This window comes from Diaphorina citri, unplaced genomic scaffold (assembly GCF_000475195.1).
Source record: "Diaphorina citri unplaced genomic scaffold, Diaci psyllid genome assembly version 1.1 scaffold673, whole genome shotgun sequence".
NCBI lineage: Eukaryota > Metazoa > Arthropoda > Insecta > Hemiptera > Psyllidae > Diaphorina > Diaphorina citri.
Window position 1 is genome coordinate 16,091 of NW_007378106.1, and position 7,446 is coordinate 23,536.

Genomic DNA, 7,446 nt, shown 5'->3' on the forward strand with positions numbered 1-7,446 from the left:
CCCCCATACAACCGAGATTTTGGGGCGATCTGCAGAACGCCAAGGTGTTGTGTGTTTCAAATTGATCTCCAAATCTCCACTTGGCGGAACACTACCGCGCTCCTTAATCTTGAGTCTCATGCTGACTCTGTTTCGGTCCATTTTTTGAGCGTTTTTCATGCATCGGATATCGCGCAGAAGTTCAAAGTGGCCTTCAATGATGAGATATGTACCATTGTAATGTTCTACGGTTGACCCCGTCGATGTAATCTTCTACGCTGCAACATCTTGGTTTCTGCTTTTCCTTAACTGGACTAAATTTTGGTAAAAGTACAACTGTTTCAAAGTTAAAAGACCACAAATCATCAATGTTAGTTGGCGTTTCATTTCACGCGAAAAGTGTTTCAAGTATCCTCTTTAAACAATAAACATTTCCACTGGATAGAAAGTAAACATTAACCCATGAGGGAGCTTTTAATTATGTCCAAATCACTTTCGAAGACTTGTATTCTGTAGACCACAGAGAAATTTTCAAGAGTTTTCTCGCTTTCTCAGACAGTTTATGAATTCTTTGTTGTTGAAAAAGACGAAGTAGAAGAAGAAGACGACGACGAAAAAGAAGAAGAAACAAAAGGAGAAGACGAAGGAGAATGAGAAAATTGCTGCCGAATGAAAGAAACTAAATCGGTATGTACCAAAATAGCCTCCAGTTTGTATGATATCCTACAAATTTGGGATCTGAGGAGAACGATACCTAGGTATTATCATCTTCACTATCCACGGCCGATAGACATGTATTGTGATTTTGTAATCTGTTGTCCTCCCTTGGAAAAAGAGTCCCTACTGGGCCCCTGTTGTCCTGATCAGATTCAAGATCCAATTAGGAGATTTTCATTGTGTGTTCAACATTTCTGACGACTTTCTTCAAAGTCGGACAGGTGGGTAACAAACTGACAAGTAAACAGACGAAGAGACAAAACTGAACTCAAAATCGTCTACCTATGTAATATAAATCTTGGAAAATTAGACGATTAGACCTCCCTTCGTTTCTTCAACTATAAATGTCTTAAAACAAGTAGGGATAGTAGATCTAACAGCATACGTATCGATGCTTCAATAATAATTGAAAATAAAAATAAAGCTGTCAAGAATTTCAAGATCAGGCCTTAAGATACTGTACGGGTAATCTTCAGGCCTTAAGATACTGTGCGGGTAATCTCAGGCCTTAAGATACTGTGCGGGTAATCTCAGGCCTTAAGATACTGTGCGGGTTGTCACCCGGAATTCCTAGAATCTTCCATAATGCCTGAAAATAACGAGTATTACAGTGGAGGAGGGAGAGGAGAGTGGAGGGGAAGGCAGGGAGAGGAGAGGGGAGGGGGTCATTAAAATTTCTACACCACTGAATCTAGTACCACCCCCTCCCCCTCTGCTGACATGTCGACAATAAGCAAGCTGCTCTAGTGTGTATCGTTCAATAAGGAACAATACAGCCTATCCTATAACAATCATTTCGCATACTTTTCAGGGGAAGCTAAAATTTAGGGAATTTTATATGCAATTTTATTATTTTTTTTTTCTTCTGGAATTGTAAACTGGATCTGAGTGATCTGGAGTGAAATCCGCAGTTTATAAATGTGACATAGAATCATGAACATTTAAATTGTCGTGTCCTTTTCAGGAACCTTGTTCTACCAACTAAGCTAACTAGGCTGGCTATAGTTGAGAGAGTTTGATCTCTCTTTTCAACCGTTGGGGCTTCAGTTTTCTTTAGAAAAAAAAATCCATGTCACATTTAGGTTAAACAAATTTCTGAAAAAATATACTAGTAGATCTCTGCTCTATTTAAATCTACAGGCTAACACGCGCTCATTTTCCATCCGAACCACTTGTGCGAGTCCTGTGCTAAATGATGTTAATGTAAACTAGAATCTAGCGTGTAGAATGCTATTGTAATATTTGTAATAGAACGCTATTGTAATTTGTAATCAAAGGCTCTCCTGTTACAACGTTTACAAAAGTATATGTAATTTATTAAGCCTTTCGCTTTTCGGTTCACTGAATTATCCCCAGAACACGGAGCAGGGTTTTGTTAAACGTGAAAAACTCTTTCATGAGGAGCTTGCTCGTTGTATTCTGTTGTCATTTCGAGCGCATGAATTCTTTATGGATTGTTTTCGTCTGTCACATTGTTGAATTTATGTTGAATGTTGTTAGGGCAAACATAAAAACAGTACCTACATTGTGCAAAAAAACAGTAGGTGCCTACTAGAATGTTGCTGTCTGGTGGACCAATGTTATATACAGGGTGTCCCGCGAACGACTGTACAACGCTTGAGGGTTGATGTAGGACCTAAAGGGCTACCAGAAAAAGCTATCTGGACTATAAAAACAGTACATTGTTGTAAGGGTAAGTGCAAAAAAACAGTAGGTACCTACTAGAATGTTGCTGTCTGGTGGACCAATGTAGGACTTACTCAGAAAAAGAGACGCAACAGAGAGTCCCCCACAAACCCGATCAATCCCAAAATATAACGAGCAAATACCCCTAATATCTTTATTATGTTTGAATACACCAGTTCTCGTCCGATCACTGAAGTTAAGCAACGTCGAGCGTGGATAGTACTTGGATGGGTGACCGCTTGGGAACACCACGTAACGTATGTTTGTCATTTAAAATCATCAAAATCGGACCAACCTTTCAGGAGTTATGACAAAACAAATAGGTACCTACAGACTAGTACAGACAAAACAAATACCTGCCTCGGTGGTGTAGTGGTCAAGGTGCTCGCCTGGTAAACAGGAGGGCGTGGGTTCAATCCCAGCCGAGGTATGGAATTTTACACTAGTTATTCTCTAGCAAGTGGACAAGAAGTGGATAAGAAGACCACAAGCTAATCCCCACACGGAGTCGGCTAAATCAAATGGAAATCGGTCAATTTCCTGGTCCCATTCTTTTCGAATATCTAGCGAATATTGTAAGCCATTATTAATGTGGGTACGAACAAAGAACAAGTCCTAATTTGGAGTCACCTGTCACTTGAAAATACTTCGTGCAAAACGTCAAAGATATTTTCCAATGACAATCAGAAATTTCAATGATTTTAGTTACATGACTTACATGTGTAATCGTAACAGTGAGAGAACGAATTGGACATACTATTGTACGTAGCAAGTGTTGCGAAATCTTTTTAAATTGAGAGTTTGGGAAAATCTTAGGAGGTATACAATGGCATATGTATGTACTCGTAGATACTAATGTAGCAAGTAATCCGAAATTTTTCTGAGTCAAGGAAATTTTTTAGAAGCTATACAAGGTTCCAGGTACTTTCAACAGTTTCAACGTAGAGCTAAAAAGCCCGTTATCTTTTCCAAAGCATCCAATGTATCATACGCCCTAAACTTTCAAACAAATTAGCACGGCAAACTCAGCCGAGTGGAACCTCATCTTTGACAAACAAGTAATAAGTTAACATCCAAAACTATTAATTACGAGAGTATTTCCATAAAATAATAAAACGATTTTGGACAAACAGAAAAAAAAATCTTGAAATTTGACCCGCATTCTCCACAGACTAACATCCGGTAACCTCCACAACATTCAGACATCGGAGATACCACAGCTATACTATAACTATTATCGTCAAGCCATGTGGGAGGACAATTTCAAACAAGAATGGTCGATTTTGTATTTTTACATATTGTTTTGCACACTCAAAACACGAGGAAACCTGCAGAAACATCAATTTTAGAATGGATTTCAAGTGAGAATATTGTTATTATTGATGGGGATCTTCATTTTAGGCGATAGAGCATGGGTCAACTTGAAGTCAGTTAAGAAACTACGACTTAGATGTGTAGGCGCTCCTAGATAAGACGTGTCAGAGATGGCAGAACTTCAAAAATGTAGTTGGTGTCGTCTTTAACCAATCTTCTAACAGAAATTCCATTTCACACATGACTTTAAAAGTATTTACCTAACTCGCACTTCGTGCTCGGGAGGGGGGCTTCGCCCCCCTCCACCCCCCGGGGGCTTCGCGTGTTCGCTACGCGGGAATTATAATGAAAATCCAACTGATTCACACCAGTATATTAATTGAAACTATGTCTATCACCAGACCTATAATCTAATTAATTATCTTCTAGGTAAGCTCATATATCTTTCCGCAATCAACATTGACGATTTTTCCCATGTCAGAAGAAGGTATCGAATAACACGGAAAGTATTGTGATATGAGAATTCATCAGTTGTATTGTTTGTGGTGTAGTGGGCAGATCACAGAATCATATTACATATGTATCATTGTATGAGAGCGACCGTGTCCACTCTTCAGTGATCAAGCGAAATTACTTGGAGATCAGCAAAAAAATCTATAGGTGTTCCTATTTAAGGAAGTCTCCAAGAGTCTTGAACTTTACCAGCAAAAGCGAGCGGCACATTTTTTGGGGGGTTTTGCTACAAATTTCCCTAATCTTTTGTAACACCGAACACCATAAGTTATTGATAATTTGTACAAAATTTGTGGATAAATTTCCACTTCAGATCAAGCGCTGAAATTGGAGTAATCTTTATATTAAATTTACGAGGCGTCAAAGAAGGGATTTATTAGACCTTAGATCACACCAATTTCTTAATTTTTCAAACGGCCTGCAAATGGTCTTTTTACGATTGCTCAAAGGTTCTTTCCCTCGTTTCTTTACTTCTTGTCTATCTTGGATGGTTCTGCAGATCAGTGTCATCCGAATCGCTCCGGAATGGAAGAGGCACACCACAATCTCATCATCTCCATTCTCCATAATGTTTTGTTTGGCCCTGGACATGGTCAAGGTGAGGGGGACCTGTTTTCTCTTCCCAAGAAGCAAATTAACCGTAATTTCCAATTTGGAATGCCTGGATGACACCATTCGAGGGAGAGGAGGAGGAATTCCATCAGCAAACAGTAAGTCATTACCAATTACGCAAAAAAACGAGGGCGTTTTTCACGACTCATCAAGCTATTGTGAAGATTATGCTAAGAAAAACTATCAGTTCTTCACGTACTTGAAGGAAAAAAATCATGCTATTGTAAAGATTTTAACACAAAGATAAGACGATGATGTGCACAATCGTTTAAAATCCAATTAAGTTCCTACGGAAAAATCTCACGTGGCATAGGAAGTGCAACATTAGCTTCGCAGATAAATAGGTATGGGTAGGCACTCGGCAATGCATAATGGAAAATAGGCAAGAACAAAACAGCTTCATTCCCTCTCAGAATAAATTGGAAAATCTTCTTTTACCTGTGTTCTAGCAGAATCTAGCATATAGGTACTCATTTACACTGGAACTCTACTCATGGCAGTCTGAAATTCTGAATATTGTGAATAACAATGTGAGGCCTAGATAAATACTTTTCTGTTCCGTCAGGCGGCACGCAAACGTCAAAAGTTCGAAGTAACATTGACATGCGGCCTAGATATTAGGTACTGACACAAAACAGAGGTAAGGCATCTGGATTCACTCATACCTTTAGGTTAAGATACTCCTAATAGGTCATTCTTTTGGACCAAACTGACCGTTTGACTTGAGCCTAATAAACTGACTTCTAAAGGATTTGACAGTAATATCAGTGGTCTGAATCTGCTAGCTCTGATGGGATGTACAATGTATAGAATGGAATATTGGGGACAAGAGAGAAGAGTTGGTATAGGATACCAGGATATCCTAATAGATTAAGCCAGAACATTAGCAAAAGAACACTTCAATCTTGTGCACCCCGTTTTTCGGACTCCAAAATTATTCCTCCACCTCAGCGAATCGAACCCGGAGCACCACCTCTCTTCAATGCCACAAACCCTACGCTGCTCGAGAGGAAGCAAATTGAGACATATTCAACCTGTTGCTCCGCGCACAACAATCAATTAATAATGCATTAATACGTCACTTGGAAACTGATTGATGAATTCCTGTTCTTACATTCTGAGTGAACATTGGATTTTAGGATTATTGAGATATTGGGAAAAATGCTACAGTGCTGCAGTAAGTATCAAAGTTGTGACATAATAACACAAAGAAACTGCATTTAGACATAATAACACAAAGAAACTGCATTTAGAAATTTGGGCCAGAACGACCGCCAACGTCTAATGAGGATATGGCACATTAAAGGAGAAGACTCACTCTTTACTCATCTCTAATGACTAATGACTCACAATCTAAGGACATTGCTGTTTTCTACTTTCAGTACTTTCCTATTAGTGTCCAAATGAGTCATGAAATTAATAAAGGTAAAAGATAACCATCTAAGCGCCATGATTCTGGTGAACTGTCATAATCTACGAGCAGTCCATTTGTAACTTGTACACCCTCTGCAATGATCTCTGTGTCTTTATTTAGACAGACAATGTTGTAGGAACTTCTGATTTTGTGACTCACATTTTTTTCTTTTTGTAAGCAACTAATTGAGCTGGTGTTGTTTGAAATTGGTAATTAATGTTGTAGGAACTTCTGATTTTGTGACTCACATTTTTTTCTTTTTGTAAGCAACTAATTGAGCTGGTGTTGTTTGAAATTGGTAATGTTGAAGAATATTAATTTCATCTTTGTTATTTTATTTCTTCTTATGGAGTTTTGCTTCGTCAATGTTGTAGGAACTTCTGATTTTGTTGTTTTTCTTGATCTTGTGACTCGCATTTTTTTCTTCTAGTAAGCAACTAACTGAGCTGGTGTTGTTTGAAATTGGTAATGTTGAAGAATATTAATTTCATCTTTGTTATTTTATTTCTTCTTATGGAGTTTTGCTTCGTTCTTTACGTAATTTAATTAAACATGACTTTATGTTGTTTTTATCTTACTTGAAAATCTTCTTTTCCTTTGTTATGTATTTGTTCCTTTGTTATAAGTACATACCTACATCTGATATGTATTTCTTTGGTTCCCCTAGAGCTGTTATCTCAACAGAAAGCTGTAACTACCCAATAATAGAACACAGCGCTTCGTTCTTTACGTAATTTAATTAAACATGACTTTATGTTGTTTTTATCTTACTTGAAAATCTTCTTTTTCTTTGTTATGTATTTGTTCCTTTGTTATAAGTACATAGATACCTACATCTGATATGTATTTCTTTGGTTCCCCCAGAGCTGTTATCTCAACAGCAAATGGATAGGTAAAACACATATCGAACCTCTCAGCAATAGTACATATAGTTGTAAATTCATCTGCTTATCTGCAAAGCAAGAGGTGTAAATGGCAAAGGGATAAACCGTAGACAAAGAAAACGGTAATGAAAAAGCCAAAGAACCTAAAAAGTTTCACCAGTACGTCATAGAAAAAGAAAAAGCCGAAAAACCTAGTACTTGAGTTTCAGGAGTAACATACGTCAGAGAAAGTTCCAACTTCTAAATTACCATCAATACCTGACTTTTATCAATCAACACAGCAAATGGATAGGTAAAACACATATCGAACCTCTCAGCAATAATACA

The 7,446-nt window shown here is 37.9% G+C and overlaps 1 pseudogene; it reads left to right on the plus strand.

The window, feature by feature from the left end:
• The first annotated feature begins 2,528 nt into the window (after positions 1–2,528).
• Positions 2,529–2,646, plus strand: LOC113468194 (annotated as a pseudogene).
• The last annotated feature ends 4,800 nt before the right edge of the window (positions 2,647–7,446 follow it).